The sequence below is a fragment of the Callorhinchus milii genome, unplaced genomic scaffold (genome assembly GCF_018977255.1).
Source record: "Callorhinchus milii isolate IMCB2004 unplaced genomic scaffold, IMCB_Cmil_1.0 Scaffold24, whole genome shotgun sequence".
NCBI classification, from domain to species: domain Eukaryota; kingdom Metazoa; phylum Chordata; class Chondrichthyes; order Chimaeriformes; family Callorhinchidae; genus Callorhinchus; species Callorhinchus milii.
This window is the reverse complement of record NW_024704765.1, coordinates 9,787,627-9,805,912: the sequence shown is the minus strand read 5'-3', so window position 1 is coordinate 9,805,912 and position 18,286 is coordinate 9,787,627. Positions and strand designations below refer to the sequence as shown.

The 18,286-nt window shown below is 41.4% G+C and overlaps 1 protein-coding gene across 1 annotated transcript in view; it reads right to left on the bottom strand.

Moving 5' to 3' along the window:
* The window catches only part of pex14 (peroxisomal biogenesis factor 14), a 111,790-nt gene that overhangs the window by 76,648 nt on the left and 16,856 nt on the right, over positions 1-18,286 (bottom strand). The gene's annotated exons all lie outside the window — the stretch shown is intronic.

Below are 18,286 nucleotides of genomic sequence, written 5' to 3'. Positions count from 1 at the left end.
AATTCTACCGTCAGCTCTGGTCCTATTGACAATTATTAATTAATTACATAATATTAGAATTCTCTGTTATCTTTTGAACTTCATGCATTAGGGAATTCATATTTGTTTAAATGTGACAAATAGCTTCTTTGGTTTACCTATCACATATATTAATGCTGACAGCTAAAACACATTAGTGCAAATCTAACCGGGTTTTTTCTATCTAACTCTGTGATGTAGGCCACTGTGTTTTTTAAATAAATCACATTTCTGGTCAGATTTGGGATTTTTCATACATGTACTTACAACTATTCCGAAAACCTTGATGTTTTAATCAAAAGGCAAAAGAAATAATTCCACTCTGTGCTGGGGAACATTTAAAGTGTTTTTCTTAAAAAAAAAGCTTTTAAATTTAGCAGAATTTATTAACATATTAAAGTCATCAAAATTTTATTTTTATCTAAATATTTAATGTTTACTTCATAAATTAATAATTGCCATTTAGAAAGGAACATCCTTTTCAATTTAGTTGAGTGGATAAACTGGGTTTAAAACCAAGCACAGTGTGCAATAAAGGGCTTGTTTGATGGTCTTGCTTCCAAAATCAGCCCGAGTAGAGGGTGATCCATATAAAATGGATTCCAATTATGCGATCATTAAGTACGGAATATCACTTAAAAAAAAATGGTGCTTTCGGGGTTATTTCTAAGTCATATACACTACAGTACTGGGGTTTTACAATTGCCAGCGATTCCGACAATCCCCAAAACGCCATGAAACACAAGTTTCCACAAATATATAAACAAAAAGGTCAAGCTCTTGGGATTAGTCACCAACCCTCACTAGATTTATAGAAAAACAGAAGCAGCTGTTGGAAAAAAATACATACATCAGACAATGGAAGTGGATGCACAAACCACTAAGATGATGGCTGCTCTGATTCATCAAACGTAATGGATTAAAAATGTTAATTGACGGAAAATTAAACATCTAATCATCTCGCTATTGAGTCGATTTGGTGTGGGTATCATGCAGTAATGCACACAAATTATTCAACAGAGGACGGTCTGACAAAGCAGGCACAGGAAAGCATTTCCATTCTTCAGCTTATGAGCCGAGCCACTGATATGTGCATCTACGGTGTGAATGCTAAATTCCAGGCTAGCCGCGATGATAACTGTGTGGCACTGCACAAGATGCGAAGTGCATATTTGTTCACAAAGTGGTTTCCTGTTTTCGATGCATCGATGTATCTGAATATTCAAATAGGGAGTGGATTATGCAATTGCAAAAAACAAACTGTGAGGGATATTCCAACCAACCAACCAAACTGTCATCGAGCAGAAAGGAAGTGAGTCACCGCACCAAATTTAGTTGTTAAAATTGGGAAAAAAAACATTTTAGTTGCACAGCGAAAAAGGAACGCGTAAAATCAATAGCATTGACGTGGCGGTGGCAAGGTTCCAAACCATGGCATTGAACTTAAGATGTTCTTGACCTCTTTGAAACCCATGAAAACCCGAGAAGAGGACATTTCTCTGTGTTGGAGGCTGCGGGCACACACAACAATGGCACACGCTTGCTAACGGTGATTTTAGCAGCGTTTAGCACAGTAACCACAAAGGTTCTCACCAGTCGTAACCTCGTGGAGGCTGACCACAAACTGATTCAGAAGATCACAAGCGATATGGATAACGATGAGCCTTCAGCTCGTTTTTGATCAAAAAAATATAATAGTAATAAATTGATCACTTCAATCCACCACTGTTTGTGGGCAATTCTGTGCTGCGCTGCCATGTTTCACCCACAAAATATACAGTCATTTCACTTTACAGTATATTCTGTGAAGCGCTTTGGGACGTCTCAAAGACGTGATAAAGTGCAAGGATTATTATTATTACTATGATCTCAACATTCCAAAATATCCACCCTACCATCTTCCATTTAGCATCAAGAGTATTTTTTAAAAAAAGAGTTCAGTATAATCTCAAACCCTTCCTGGTAATCTACTCCATCTACTAAACAAATACCCTACTTCCTCTTGGCTGTCCTGAAATTACCCTTCACTAATTGTAATAATAATCCTTGCGTTTGATATAGAACCGAATCACATACTTCGAGACGTCTCCAAATTGTTCACTACTCTGAACCAGTCACTCTTGACCCTTTGCCTTAACTGGTGAAGGGGTCTTTTACACAACTTACACAAGTTTTTGATGGCTCGACTGAGGCTCTGTAGAAGCAGTTGAAAGCCTCCTCACTAATTGCAATATCATTCTCTAACAGCATGCTTGGCATTGGGTGTGATGTTTGGAAAGGGTTGTGGATTTGTGGGCTGTGATCATCTATCCCAACCAGATCCTGGACAGACAACATATCTTTGCAGGTGGTCTAGACGTTGTAAACTCCCATTGTTTGGAGTACCAAACTAACAGTATACTTCATCCACAGTAGAATTAGAAGCTGATTTTTTTCCCCTGTGCCAACCAACCACACCACTTGTAAATGTAACCCCTAAACGTGCCAATTTGGCTGGTTGCCCTGGTCAAGTCTGCACAGAACAAAAGGTTCCCTGGAATCCCACTGCTGAGGTATGTGAAACAGCCTGCTGAATCCACTGTGCAGAGACAAAGTGAGATGGTTGGAGTCTATAGCTTGAATAGCAACAACTCGGTGAAGTTAGGGCATCTGAACTCCAATTGATTTAACAATATTACCAAGCAGCCGGTTTCATATATTGCCTCCTCCCTAACCCTAATCCTTACACCGTTTGGGCTCTTCTGAGTTTTATCCTAAAATGCAAGTTGTTATCCTATCCATGGAGTAAATGTTCTTCCTATCTTTTCCTCCAATACACAAAACCATTTCTCTATACTGAACTTCATTTGACCATGGTCGTCCAAGTGCGAAGAGTATCTTGTCGAGCCTTTCATCTGCTTTAATTTCTGTGCTATCTAACTTGGTGTTAACTGCTAATTCAACGACCTTAAAATGAGTCTGCAAATCTATATTTAAGCATATTAAGAATGGGGAGGAGGTGTTGTGGAGTGTTGAGGTGGAACCCCTCTGAACTCTACTATTATTTCAATAAGGTTCTACATAGGCACTCGTCCATTTTGTTTCTGATTGCTGTTTCCATTGGTTTTCTGCATTCAGTATTGAGTTCAGGCTAATGAGTCTGTAGTTGATAGAATGGCTCTATCACACTTTCAAATGTAAAAATTAAAATTGCCATCTTGCAATCTAATTGAACCTGCCCAGTGTTCACCGATTCCCTCAAAGTGACCATAAGGTGTTACAAATCTCCTTTGTTGCCTCTCTAAATACTCTGAGAGTATGTTGGTTCCTCTGCCCTGGGGATATTTATTGGTTTTCAGTTTAACTCAGAACCACAGACTCTCTGTTTTGTGAATGTTACAATCGCAGACTTCACTCAAAAGTGTCTTGCGAGTTGGATGGCATATTTTTAATATCCTCGCTGGTTAAAAAAAAATCCCTTTAAGCGACTTAATAGATTTAAAATTCTCCTGTTCATCCTAATTTTCACTCCCTTTGGGTCCATTTATTCCGTCAACAGAGAATACGGGGATAACTGCTAACCAGTCTCTAGAATATGTGAAATAATGGACAGAGTACCCATCGTCAACAACAACAACAAAGTACATTTGTATAGCGCTGTTCACGGCAGGAGGACGTCCCAAGGCTCTGAAACACAGAGCGAAATGGAGTCAGATTCTGGGAAGTGGAATCTGAGCTTTATAAAAGTGGGAAGATAGGTTAAAAACACACACGTCACTGTTTCACAATATAAGGACCTCCCTTTACCCTGACCCCAAGCTCAGCTGCTTACAATAATGCAAGGCAAGATGCCCAACTACTACTAATAATAATCCTTGCATTTGATGCAACGCCCCATCAAATCGTCGAGACATCTCAAAGCGCTTCATAGAATATACTGTAAAGTGAACTGAATTGATCAACTGTGGTGATCCTCAGCACTTGATACAGGTGAGGATCACTACAGCTCCGGGCTTTGGCACAGTATCCTCTTCTGCAGAAAGCAGGATGTGTTCAGGCTTATTTGTAGAATGTTCCTCGCTGTGTGCCAGCAGAGATTCTTCCACTTGGGAAATGAGGTGATTATGAACAAAACGTTATTGGTCCCACCTAGACAGATTATCGCTGGCTCAGTTTAACTAGAGTTTATGCAAATTTTCCTGGAATGTTACAGCATTACAGCATTAGACAGAGTGATGATGTGTATTCCAAAGGGGGTTTAAGAGATAATAAGGGTGGATTCGTTCAACTGACAACCTTAGCCTTTTTTAAAAGTATTATCCTGGAAAAAGTCGTGGCGTTTGCCGATTGTCACCTCTTCTCAATTGAAGATACCATCCCTTGGTTTCAGTTCCATCTATTAATTGGACCTTAATTAGAGTCGAGGTACAGATCTGCCATGATCTAATAGAATGGCGGAACAGGCTCTAGGGGCTGAATGGCCTACTCCTGTTCCCGTATTCCCTATGACCTCCAGTAACTCGCCAGGTGAGTATTCTTCATATGTGCGTCAGCCTCAATCGATTGTCAGCAGTCTGACCACGGAAGATATTGCAGCTGAGTCAGATCCCATTCTCATCTGGCATTGATTCACACGTGCAGCGGAATTCACTGGACAGCCATCAGGAAAAGCGCTGCTTTGTTTTTCCCCTTTTCGTACTGCAGGGTCACTGAAGCCAAACGTAGCAAACTTCAAGCTGCCCTGGTCAATTGAGGAGCTCATGAACCATTCAATTTTGTCAGCTAATAGTTCCGCCATGAGCTGAGGTCCCATGACTACTGTGAAATAGTTTGAGATGTTTTGAAGTTTCAACACTGTAACTTCAAGTTATGAAAATACCAACTCCTTCTTCATCTTAATAATTATTATTATTTCACATTAATAATCATAATAATTATTATTTGAGGTGGGGTAATAATCACTTCAACTCCCCCCCAAAAAAATTGGTCACTCAATCCACGACTGTTTGTGGGACACTGCTGTGCGCAATTCACTGCCACATTCGTCCACAAAATACACCGTCAATCCACTTTACAATATATTCTGTGAAGCTCTTTGAGACGTCTCAAGGATATAATAAAGTGCTGTATCAAATGCAAGGATAATTATTATTATTTCTACAAGTTTCAGATAACTTAGCACCATATGGGGCATTTCAACTTCCATTATGAAGAGGTTTCACATCAAAATCAGTTGCAGCGGTGATAATATTCAGCTTGCTTAATTACACTTAATTCGCAACCTGGTAGTCAGGTTAACATGCTGAGGAAATGAATTACAGGTAAGGCTGCAGCAAAGCAGAAAAATAGGATGACCTGTTTTGCATAGGGGAAAAAATTCAAATCCAAATCTAGATTTCTCTACAATCCAACCCACTGGCAGAGGATTTGTTAGTGAACTATTCACATTTTTTAAACTCCCTTTCAATGCTCCACTTTCCTCCGCCTCTCCTCTCCCCCCCCCACCCCCCAAACTAGAACTAACTCACTTTCGCTCTCCTAAGAATCCATCATGCAAATCCACAGCCTGCAACGAACAAATATGGCCTAGAGGGCAGATTGCTTCAGCGCCACAGTGATCAACAGAAGAGGTTGGATTACTTAACATTCACATTGGCGTGTTCAATAAGAATGTTTAAATCAACATGAAAATGTAAGATAACGTGCAATTTCTTTTTTAAGCGGGGACAAAACTTTTCAATTGAAACACTTTTTCAATTCAGGTTATTACTTGAGTGCTGAGACTTTAATTAAAAAGTGAATACATTCCTTATTTGACCTTAAAGCTTGTACGAATAGAACTACGAGAGAGTTTCAGCCTTAATCATTTTTGCTATCACTAATAACCACCCAGGTAGCTGTTACCATTCAAGTCAACATCTGATATGAAATAATTACAGAGTGGAGTGTTTCTGCAGCATGGTTCTAATTCACCATGGGAATCTCCAGGTATAAACAGATATCATCTACTGCAGGGGAGCGTGCACATGAATTAACATCAAACAACTTACTACCAGCTCCCAAGAGGCTGCCAAAACAGCTTCAATACCAAGTCCTCGCTTTAAAAATCAATGCTGCCACTGCCAACCGTGGCCTACATATTAGGAAGACGTCACACAAAGTGTCGGGCTTGTGGGGCTCAGGTTAGAGGGTTAGGGAGCACTCGTGTCAGTCAAAGGACTGGATAGATGGGAGTCCTCCAGCTCAGTGGTTAGAGCACTCGCCTCGCAAGCGAGGGGATCTGGGTTCAATTCCCGGGCAGGGCAAAAACTTAGGCAAGCTTCCTGACTCCACGCGCCTCTGTTTACCCAGGAGTAAGTAGGTTGTTAGTTGATTGCAGGATCACTTTTCCAGGGGTAATAATCCCTTGAACCAAATTTTTAAAAAAATAATAATAATTTGGTCACTCAACCACGACTGTTTGTGAATTTTGCAGTCAATTCACTTTACAGTATATTCTGTGAAAGGTTCTGAGACGGTTACAGTTATATTCGGTTAAGCACGTTGAGGTGTCTTGAAGACGTGATAAGGCTCTATATCAAATGCAAGGATATTATTATTATTATTGTTGTTGCGATGAAATAACATTCAGCTAACATCTGGTTCTAAGTAGCTAAATCTCAGCCTCACGGCAGTTCACAAGTTACTGGGAATCAAGGAGCCAGGTAGGACAGTATTTTATGATTTACTTTATTGAAGGTGGCAGAGCTGAGGCGTCTAAGTCTCAACAATCCTATTAAACCGTCCTCATTTCCCGCTAAATATTCATGATTCAAATTTTGCTTAAGGGAGAATTCGCAGAAAAGATTTGCGGCCGGTGTGTTTTTTCCAGGGATTTTGCAATTAAAAATAGATTAAAATTTTCTTTGAAATGACTCATCAAAATTCAAAGTAATAAGTCAAATGTGATTTACGTCAAAACAAAACTGCAAAGCTTTTGTCAATAATTCAAGGTTTGGTACAAACACCGTGATCTAAATGGAAATGCGCAGATAACCCCTCCGACCCGCCTTTAATTTAGTGACACGTACAAAGGGGAAGTCAGGAGTCAAAAAGTTGGAAGCTTTCAATTAAGGCTACTGAGGATCAAACCTGAGATAAATGATAAAAAAATTAACATTACACTTCTCGTTGAAATAGAGTGCACTTTAGATCCAAGAGACACCACCACCACCTTGCATTTATATACAACAACAACAAAATTACATTTGTATAGCGCCTTTCACATTGGGGGACGTCCCAAGGCGTTGGCCAATCAGTGTATCGGACCCAAGCTGGGGGTCGAGATCAGGGAAGGAGGAGAACGGGGGGGGAAGGAAGGGTGGTGATCGAACACACGGTTGAAGAGGAGGGTCTTGAGACAGGACTTAAAAGAAGCAAAGGAGGGAGCGAGGCAGAGGCACTGCAGGTTAGAGTTCCAGAGGGTGGGGGCAGAGGGGCTGAATGCCCATCTACCAATGGTGGGGCAGACGAGGCGGGGAGGTGAGGCAGGCAAGAGCCCGCTGAGCAGAGGGAGCGGGCAAGTTGGTAGGGGGTCGCAAGGTGAGTGGGATCAAGGCCATGGAGAGCTTTGAAAGTGAGGACTAAGATTTTGACAGAAGGACAGAACCATGAAGGTTGAGGTGAGAGGAGAGACAGTGGAAGAGGATAGAGTAATCAACAGAATCAAAGGCAGCAGAGAGGTCAAGGAGGACGAGGAGGCAGAAGGAGCCCTGGTCGTAGATGGACAAAATGTCATTTGTATATAATCATGTTAAGACTTGCATTTGATGTCTCAAAGCGTTTCAGAGAATATACTGTAAAGTGGATTACTGTGTATTTTGTGGGTGAAATATAGAGCCCTTCACAGGATAAAATCTCTGAGCGCTGAGACTCAGCTTTTGCCTCATGTATTTTACAGGGAGTGTAAAATTCTTGCTGGATTTTTTGTGGCGTTTAGATCACGATAGAAGCAAACACTCAGCCATCAAGAACCACGGACTCTCAACAATTGGTTTAACACAATCTCGTCACTATCACCAGAGGTTTTCTATTGCACAGCAATCACAAGGCATAATAGCAGCATCTAATGGCAAAAGTCAGTACTTAGGCAGGCATGCACCCACAATGGACATTGCTGCAGGCAATACACAGTCCTGCTTCTTCCAGTGTGGTTTCCACATCGGATTGATGTAAACCGTGTGATTCATCTCCAGTTTCGGGGGCTTTGAACCTGATTCAGAGAAGTGATGCAAAATGAACTTGAGGAGGCGGTTACAAAGCAATTCGCTTCTCAGCTGTAGTCTGTCCTGCTGACCGCAGTGGTTGCAAACCCAACTTTTAAACTGACAAAGTTTGTATTAAAACTCCCAGGTGGTCCAGAGGGCTGTCTAATACAGAGCCAGACACACTCCCAGCTCGCAGACAGAGCAAGGCACGATGGGCAGTTTAATAAACCCAGGTCTGACAGCTCATACCTTGCTTGCTGCCTTAGTCACTGCATCGAGTGCCATCGGTGTAACTGCACTGTTAAAAAAAGGACCACTCTTAGGCCTGAGGTGACTGAGGTGAAACATTGCGTTGGAAGATATAGCACATGAGCAATCTATAATTTAGTACTATATTAAATAGAACTTCCAAAGGTTAATTCATTTAAAAAAAAGGCTTGGCAGTCTAGCAAAATGCCAAATAAACAAACATTGCAGACTGAATCTCTTTTTAGTCCTGAATACAAATGCAGCATCTCCAGTTCATCTTCTCCAACCACAGAAATATTAAAAAAGCCAGCAGTTTGGCCACTTCCTCTGACATTCTGTTGATTTCAAACTTGAACATTGTTTTTTTTCCCCTTTCGCTGCGAAGTGAATTTGCAGTCAGGGTGAAAAAAATAATTCTAAACGCTTTGCTTCCAGGTAATAACTCAAAGTTCAACTTCTTAAGTGGCATTGGAATAATAATCCTTGCAATTGTTATAGTGCTTTATTACGTCTTCGAGATGTCTCAAAACGCTTCACAGAATATACTGCAAAATGAATTGACTGTATTTTGTGGGTGAAAAGGCGGTAGCCAATTGCGCACCGCAGTGTCCGACAAACAGTAGTAGACTGAGTGACCAAATTATTACTATTTTTTATTTTAATTATTTTTGAAGTTTATTATTACCGCTGGAAAAGCTATCCGCCAATCGACTAACAACTGGGTTCCCAACTATTGCTCGGTGAAAAGGCTGGGTGTGGAGTAAGAAAACTTGGCTAATATTTCACCCTCCCTGGGAATTGAACCTCTCGCTTGCGAGGCGAGTGCTCTAACCACTGCAGGGCTCCACTTTCAAAGAGTTATTTCTGAGCAGAGTCAGAATAGATTTTTTTTTTACCCACATTGCCAGCATTTATACTGCAATGATGAAAACCTGCTGCTGAAACCACATCAATGGGCGGCTCAACCACCCTCAGATCACTCTGCTCACCCCTCAATGTTACGCTGCACTTTTCTTGATGAATCACCATGAAACGGGAGTGTTAAAGCAAATATTTAAAACCTATTAAAGGCATCTGGAGAAAAGGCAGGGAAATGGGATTAAAAGATCTGTTGTGATCTAATAAAATGGCAGAAGCGGACGGGCTCAATGACCCAAATAGGCTAACCTGATCCTATGAATCATTTACAAAAGTATGTGATCTCCCCCGTACGTAACCCTGAAAATAACTAGTCGTGAGATTGATAAAGAGATTTGTTTTGCTGCGGCTTTGACAACAGTTAATCTGGGTAAAAAGGCCGTTTGTTTCTTTTGTGGGATTTACCATTTGTCATCTGGTCTCTCGTTTAACCTCATTTATCAGAATTTCCAGATGAAGAAAATTAAAGGCATACATTGCAGACTGAAATGAGGAGGGCTGCTTATTATTTACTTTGATTGTGCACCCCAGGGCAGAGCAATAAAACCTTGTCCGAGGCAAGCATGGGTACAGCATACAACTACCCACAACGTAAATAGTAAAAAGAAAAGTAGAAAATTACTAAATAATAATAATCCTTGCATTTGATACAGCGCCTTATCGCGTGTTCGAGACGTCTCAAAGTGCTTCACAGAATATATTATAAAGTGAACTGACCGTATATTTTGTGGGAGAAACACGGCAGCCAATTGCGCACAGTAGTGTCCCACAAACAGTTGTGGATTGAGTGATTTTTTTTATTGAAGGGATTATTACCCATTGAAAGCGATCTGCCAATCGACTAATAACCGGGTTCCTACTTACTGCTAGGTAAACCGAGGCGTGTGGAGTAAGGAAAGTTGTCTAACGTTTCACCCCACCGGGAATCGAACCCAGGTCCTCTCTCTTGCGAGACTCTAACCAATGCTCTACAGGACTCCACTAAGCCAATAAAAAGTGCATAAAATAATCAAACGTGCGTACGTTTTCAAAACCTTGAGTAAAGCACTGGATTATGGCTTCTCCTGCTTACCTTTGAACATTGCTTTGGGCTGCTAATTGCTCTGATATTTCTCTAAAATGCTTATTAAAACACATCTGCTTCACATTTATCATTTTCACAGGATATCACACAACTGAAAACACAAAATAGTGTGAAAAATGTAGGCTAATGTTATCGAACACCCACCGTTTGTGCTCATCAACAGGTTAAGTTCATTACTGCTTATACTACAGAAAATTGGTCTCTTGCTTATAAAATTCTTTATGTGATTAATCCATGCAAAATATTAATCTATGAAGATAATAAACTGTAGTGGGGATAGAGGTAAAATTAATCAAATTGCTCTAGCACTGAAGTAGTGTATGGTAGGGTAATGGAACTTTGTTCAGAGAACAATAATATTAATAATAATAATCCTTGCATTTGATATGGTGCCTTATCGCGTAGCTGAGATGTCTCAAAGCGCTTCAAAGAATATACTGTAAAGTGAATTGACTGTGTATTTTGTGGGCGAATGTGTGTGTGTGTGTGTGTGTCTCTTTCTGTCTGTCTGTGTGTGTATGTATATATGTATGTACATGTAGCCACAAACTACAGTAGCATGACTGAAAGACAATCAGAGGCTTTGAAACCCAGTGCTTCCCCCACTGGTTTGCTCTGGAGCAGTATGTAGCTCACAATGATAGTAGGAGGTTAGTCAAGATTGCGAACTAACATCAGGTACCAGACAGCTGTGAATGTTTCTGGGTGGGCTTCTCGTGCTCATCAGAGTGAAAGGTGTTAGCACCGCAGATCAGAACACTTTCCCACTGACGTATCCAGTGTCGGCATCAAATTGCAAACCTCCTTTAAGCTAGCCAAGCTTGCTCGCTTAACTCTAACCTCAGAGCAGTTCGCCACAATGATTTTATTCTATATCTATTTCCTGAGTCAAGACAAGCACAGGCACTCCATTCTTAACTTAATTCCCAGTTGTTAGTCGATTGGCAGAATGTTTTTACGGGGGTAATAATTCCTTCAAAAATAATAAAAATAAGAAGAATTTGGTCACTTCAATCCACGACTGTTTGTGGGACGCTGTTGTGCGCAATTGGCTGTCCCGTATCGCCCGCAAAATATACAGTCAATTCACTTTACAGTATATTCTGTGAAGCGCTTTGAGACATCTTGAAGACATGATAAAAGGCTATATCAAATGCAAGTATTATTATTATTATTATTATTATTATTAACTCTCAAACACCTAACAAAACAAATTGCTGGATAACCGGCATTTCCTATGAGTCCCCTCCTTTCCTTCCCACTAACAATGACTTGGAAATAAAAGTCCTACAGTAGATTTCTTCCTAACATCACAAAATAGCAGCAGCAGCGATCAAAGTCAGTGCTGTACTGAATGTAGAAACTCTCTGCAGTACTTCGGAACAAGTGATAAGACTAAGTGGGGACTGATTTCCTCATACAGGTGGGTTTCTGAGCCAAACCCCATCTCCTTCAACAAAGTCACCCAAATCCAATATCGAAGAGTATAAAAATTCTACATTACCAACAACAAATTACATTTGTATAAACACCTTTCACGTCGGGAGGACGTCCCAAGGCGCTGAACAATCAGGGATTGTCAAAGACAGGGTTTGGGATCAAGAGCGGTGGAGGGCGGGGAGGGTAGGGGTAGGGGTGACCGAAGGTGCAATCGAAGAGGAGGGTCTTGAGATATGCCTTGAAGGAGGCAAGGGAGAAGGCCAGGTGAATGGACTTTGGGAGTTCCAAAAGGTGGGGGCAGAGAGGCTGATGGTGGGGCTGGCGGGGCAGGGGACTGGAGCATGCAGAGCGGAGGGAGAGGACAGGGCAATATGGTGTTAGCAGGTCACAGCGGTAGGAAGGAGCTAGGCCATGGAGGGCTTTGAAGGCTGGAGAGAGGAGTGAATTGCTGAGCAGGTACTTCGTGCCTTTTAGATGTACAGTTTGGCTATCAACGTCTTAAGTCAGAAGTTAAAAAAGAATTATGGAGTGCGCTTTGATTCCATTAGATATCTTTAGTACGTTTTGGAAAAGTTAAAATGTATAGATCTCAGTTATCACAATTTTTGAACGCCTTTATTACCCGGAGAGCCATCATTTTTCATGGCCCGTGTTAAAAAAACACTATTCAGCATCACATACAAAGAAGGTGATAAAATAACTTTCGCTAGTCCTGTAACAGTTTTTTGTAGCAGCACTAATGTGTATTACAGGATCAATTAACACCTTGTCAGCCCAAGTGAAGATCCATTACCACCTTGTCAGCCAAATAAAACACTGGATGTTGCAGGAATTGTTCGAGACCATTTTTCAGCTGTTTTCAACATTTTCTACTCCTATCTAATACTTAAGTTTCCAGGGTTCAGTTTCTGACATTCTTCACTTAACATTTCTATCGACTCATATGGTAAGTCAGGCTATTTTTCTCTCCCCTTCCATGTTAAAGACACAAACTTGGCATCATTTTTATTCCACGCTCAAAGAACCTCCGTTGGAAGTACTGTAGTCCTTGCAATATCCTGAGTTGATAACTTTGAAATGTTTCGAAGCACCTCACAGTAATTAATGTCATGTGTAGGCAAACACAGCACTCTTTACATACAGCAAAGCCCCACAAACAGCCTCGAGGTGAATGAACGATTAACATGGAGGATTGACAGCATAGGACAGCAGGGAATAACTGAATCCCTTCACTCTTCAAATTGTTCTATGAGATCTTTAATAGTTCAAACGAAATAAGAGTCTTTAATGGAACTGAAAGGGTGAATAGATCCTCGGTTTAGATCTCAGTTAGCGCAGCAGGATGTTTCCTCTCCCCACCTCCCTCGACACCCCCCACTCCCCCGCCCACCCCTCCACTCACCCCCAACCTGTACAGGAAAATCTAGACTATGAGGTGTTAAGTCTCAATGTGATGGTTGATCCTGCAAACTTCTGAGCCAGTGACTGGAGTGCTAGTAACTGAACCAAGCTGGCACCTCGGTAGATTTCAAAATACCTGGAGCCATACACATACACACACACGCACACTCATCTGTTTGTAACTCTATTTGTGATTGACTGACTGACAGGCAGACGCACTGGAAGTGCCCACACTGTTCAACAATGTAAAACAAAATCACAAGTCTGGGACCTGCTTATGAAGTCTGGGTTCGGGATGTGTCTGGTCTGAAGCCTAAAAAAGCACTCAGCAACCCCACTGCCAGACACTAATGGTAGAATGCTCCTTGACAGGCATCGAAAGAAAACATTCTTCAAGTGAGTCTTGGTGCCTCTGTACGTTTAGCAAATAACACTTGGAAATAATAAAGTGTTTTGGTAGAGGCGAACAAAAGAAGTAATCTTAACTCTGGGGTAGTCGACTGGAATTTACTGGTACAGAACATTTTGTACGAGTAGTTGTTAAACTGGTCCACACCCTGCGGGTGAAAACATGCCTTTGATTCTCAGGTAACCAATCTTTTTTTTCAGCAGAAAAGGTACATTTACAGGCAAGGCGATAGCCCTGACACACATTTCACAAATGTCATATTAAGATTTCTTCAGGCACTTTGTGATACTCAAGCGCTCTGGGATGCTGCCCTGTGTGAGGGGCGCTCTATAAATGCAAGTTTGTTGTTGTTGTGACTTTCTAATGATAGAAAAATGTACCAAAAGCCTGGACCAGCATTTCACAACCACTGCAAGACTAATAAACCAATACAGCACACGGGAAACGGGACATCGTACAGCTATGTGTATTGCGTTTCTCAGTTGCACTTTGCACGATAAGGTTCAGTAATAAATAGGGCATGAGCGAGGCGACTTAAAATCAAGTGTTACTGGAGCCTCACTGGAATTCCCAGTTTGGTTTGGATGCTCTTAAGCACGGTGATGGGTTTCCACGTGGGTCAAGACACCCGGCTGGCCACCGCCTTTGTGAAAGCCTTCCGCAGCACGTCAATTTACAATAAAAATTCAAATCAAGAAGTGGTTCTGCTCCCCGTTTTCCCCTTGAAAATTGTTGGGAAGCCCACTGGTCACACACTCTTTAATAACCTTTAAAACATCGACACCCAATTTCAGGGCTCTCTGCATGGGTGGTTGGGGGAGGTCATAGCTTTAACAATATACCTGCAACTCATGCCTTAAAATCACCACAGTCCTGATTTCCAGGACTTTGCCTACAAAAGTCACGGTCGTGACTACAACAGCTGCAACAGATTACATTTGTATAGCGCATTTCACTTTGGGAGGACATCCCAAGGCGCTGGAAGTGCACTTAAAAGTAAAACCAATGAAGCGTTTTTGAGATGTCATCCCGGTGTAGTGTAAGGCACGAGCGAGATTAAAGACCAAATCTGCAGACAATGTGGAGTTTTTTTATTAATCATTTATTTTAGCCTTGATAATTATTAAACTTGTTCATAAAGAGTTGAATTAAGGCCAACTCTCATACTTCCTCCGATCAGTACAGCTAATGACTTCCATTAGCTTTTATGAGAAATGAATAAGCAGCTAGGCTTCTTTCTGAGTAGCAGGCATACATACATCTGTAAACTAAATATATACATAAATATCAATATATAAAATATCAAGAGGAACAACCTTTAACCCTTTTAAGTACTTAGAGGTTTTCAGCTTTCACAAAAACAATCCTCTCTTCTTTCATATACAAACCAAAATCTGCAAATGCAACTTTCGGAAATGTTTTAAATAGAGTATTAAATAGAATCAGTGGGCAAAAAAATACTCCTCATTCACTTAAAAATATTGTAAGGGGGCGGGGGGGGGGGGTGAGAGCGGGCAGGTTGCAAGAAACAAATTAATTTGTACTTTTTCTTTGGTCAGCCGGGTGTCTGACACAGGCGGAAACCCATCACTGTGCTTAAGAGTCTCCAAACTAAGCTGAGAATTCCATGCAGCCCACCTACACATGGAAATCCCAGGGATAGATTGCTGGAATGGAATGCGCACTCTCTCTCTCTCTCTCTGGAGAGACGCATCCTGCTTACCTAATTCCGGAAAATATTAAGCACGGGTTGGGAAGAGCCAAGGCTTGGGTGGAGCCCAGAGAGTGCGGTGGGGATCACCGCTGGAGTCTATGATGAAGGTTGCAAATGCCTGACTGTAAAAGGCTGTGGCTTTGATGTTTCCCTCACTCCCTGCATTAAGCGAGTGAATTTTCAGCAACTATATTTCACCTTTTTGTTATATCAAAAAAAACCAGGAAAAAAAACTATGTGATCAACTGCAGTTGGTGCTCTGCGAAGCATAGCAAAAGGACTTGCTTTTATGGCAGCTTATGACGGCGAAACGATTCAAAGTGTAACTGTGTTATTGCAGTCTGCTCTGGGCTGATCTCCACACTACTGCGGTCGAAAACTGGCTCATGTATGTTCCAGCTGGACTTTACTTTCTTGTGCCATCCTCCTATCCTTCCCTCCTCTAACTCCCCGAATGATTGTGCATCCCACGGCTACAAATTACCTTGTCTCGTCACGAGCTAACAAAACTTGCCTGTAGTGGGAACCAACTTTCAAAATGTTTCAAGTCTAGGCTCTGATTTGAACAGTCCTCCCCTCCGAAACCGACATCCAGCACAATTATATTAACTGATAAACTTGAGCCGCCTAATTTTAATCCATGAACAAGGCTGAAAGGTTCATTTCATAGATTCATGGTACACTGGGTCATGCAGTGGCATTTCTGAAAAAACTTGTTACTGAGAGCTGGGAAAAATAAACTTTTTAAATATAAATTTTAAAAAGTATACTGCCAGGAATACTTTTAAATGGCCGACAAATTCAATATTCCTTAATTAATATTGGCAGCAGCGTCCCTGAAACATTATATATACCGAGAAAGGCTTAGGATATGCGGACGCTTCTCTCGAAGTCTAAAAATAACCATCATATAACTCCCAAAGCAACTGCAAATGGGTTCTAATGTTTACATTAATTATCATTTATCCATTAGTGAATACTGAGAATCCACATAGGTCTTCTGATAGAAAGGGTCAAACTTGTTCTCCATTTACTGCATTTGTTCAGACTATAATCCTTTAGCCTCTTAAAGACCCAACAGACTATCAGGCCAGGCTACCATCTCCATCTCAGGCATGCCATCTTCAAAGAGCAAATGGCCAGCGTACCACTAATTACACTTGCCGGCTTGCAGCACATCAACAGTCTAATAATGCTACTGCGAGGAGACGTAGGCAAATCACTCTTTCGGATGTAGGGCAAGTGAGTTTTGTGGAGTCAGCTACCTTTACATGGTGCAGCGGATAAGAGATCGATTAAAAAGCATTCAAATAGCTGACATCGTTTGATGGATTGTTTTTTTTCTAATTTTTGTAATCTATTATGTAGCAGTTTTGACTCGGTGTCCTTGTGTAGTTAACCAGTAACGTGTCAGCCGAGAGAGGCAGAGAGAGAGGCCTCATTGCTCGATTAAACGGGTTTGTTTCGTTGTATCGCGCCACAGTCGTTTTTTTCTTGCAATACTTTCAGGATCGTAAGGTCCCTTCCATTAAGTCCAATAAAATAAAGAATTGATTGGGTTTTGAATACGAGCAGACGAATGTACATCATTCGCATTGTTCATTAGTCATTTAGTTATTTCAGAGTCTGAAAGGCGTGACGGCAAAAACAAATCACAGCAGCTCGAACAAACATTTCTGGAGGGTCATCAAGGCAAACTATCTGCAGTAAAACTGTACAACAGAGCCGTTGATGAAAAATAAAAATATAATTAACTGCGGCATTGTAAATATGCCTCATATTTCAATTAGAGCGAGTTTTCTGCCGTTTCTTCCTCATTATTTCTCTTTTCACGTCCGCCTTGCCCCTCGCAGAAAACCCTGAGCCCTCTGCTGACACCGTAACTATTAGAAGACATAAGTACGTGGATTTGCCTCCCCCTCCCCCCTGCTTGTAGAAGAGAGTCGTCTCTAGCCAAGGACAAAGAATTGGCCACAATAGATATCACAGGCACAGCCACAAGTGACTATTGAAGAGAAAACCATATCATTCAAAAACGAAAAGGAAGTGGATAATGTGTTTGAAGAGGAGCCAAATAAGCAGTGTGGGGAATAGGGATTTATGTAGCGGGGATGCTAACAGCATTATCGGCTAAATGGACTGAAAGTGATGCTATGATCCTGTCCCATCCTCACACCCGTTACGCCACCATCACAAAAACCTCGACGTCACAATCTCCTCTCCTCGCCGGTCTTTGTCGTTTAACATTGAGGGCTTTTACATTAAAGATACACTTGAGGCACGTATCTCTTCCTTGATGTCCGACGGCAGAGGTGTGGAGGGTGCAGTGAATCCCAGACACCGACCAAACTCGGTGAATTTCAAACACTGACCAACAAGGCGTCACCCCGAGTTCACAAATGGAGACTGGAAAATCACACCACTTGCCAAAAATAGTCACAGGAACCTCAAACAGCTACATGTCGGTAAAGATAAAGGATTTGCTCAGCTGTGGAATCCTCCGGGAAAGATTTTTGAATATTATCCCACCCTTGAATGAGAAGCTGAAGTACTCAAAGATAATACCAAATGAATACCTTGTGCTTTGGATGATTTAAAGCCCCGTCTGATGGGCTTCAGAAAATGTCACATAGCATCTCAATGGGAGATGAATGAAAAACATTTGTACACAAGAGCTCGTTTTGGAATAGGATATTGTAAAGGTGGGCATGCCATCATCCTGGCAGTCGCTTGACACGTCGTGTCCCAAACTATATACTGTATCCCGAGATATTATTTTCTAGGAGAAATCTATCTGAATTGTTCTTGGAACAAACGACATGTTGGAC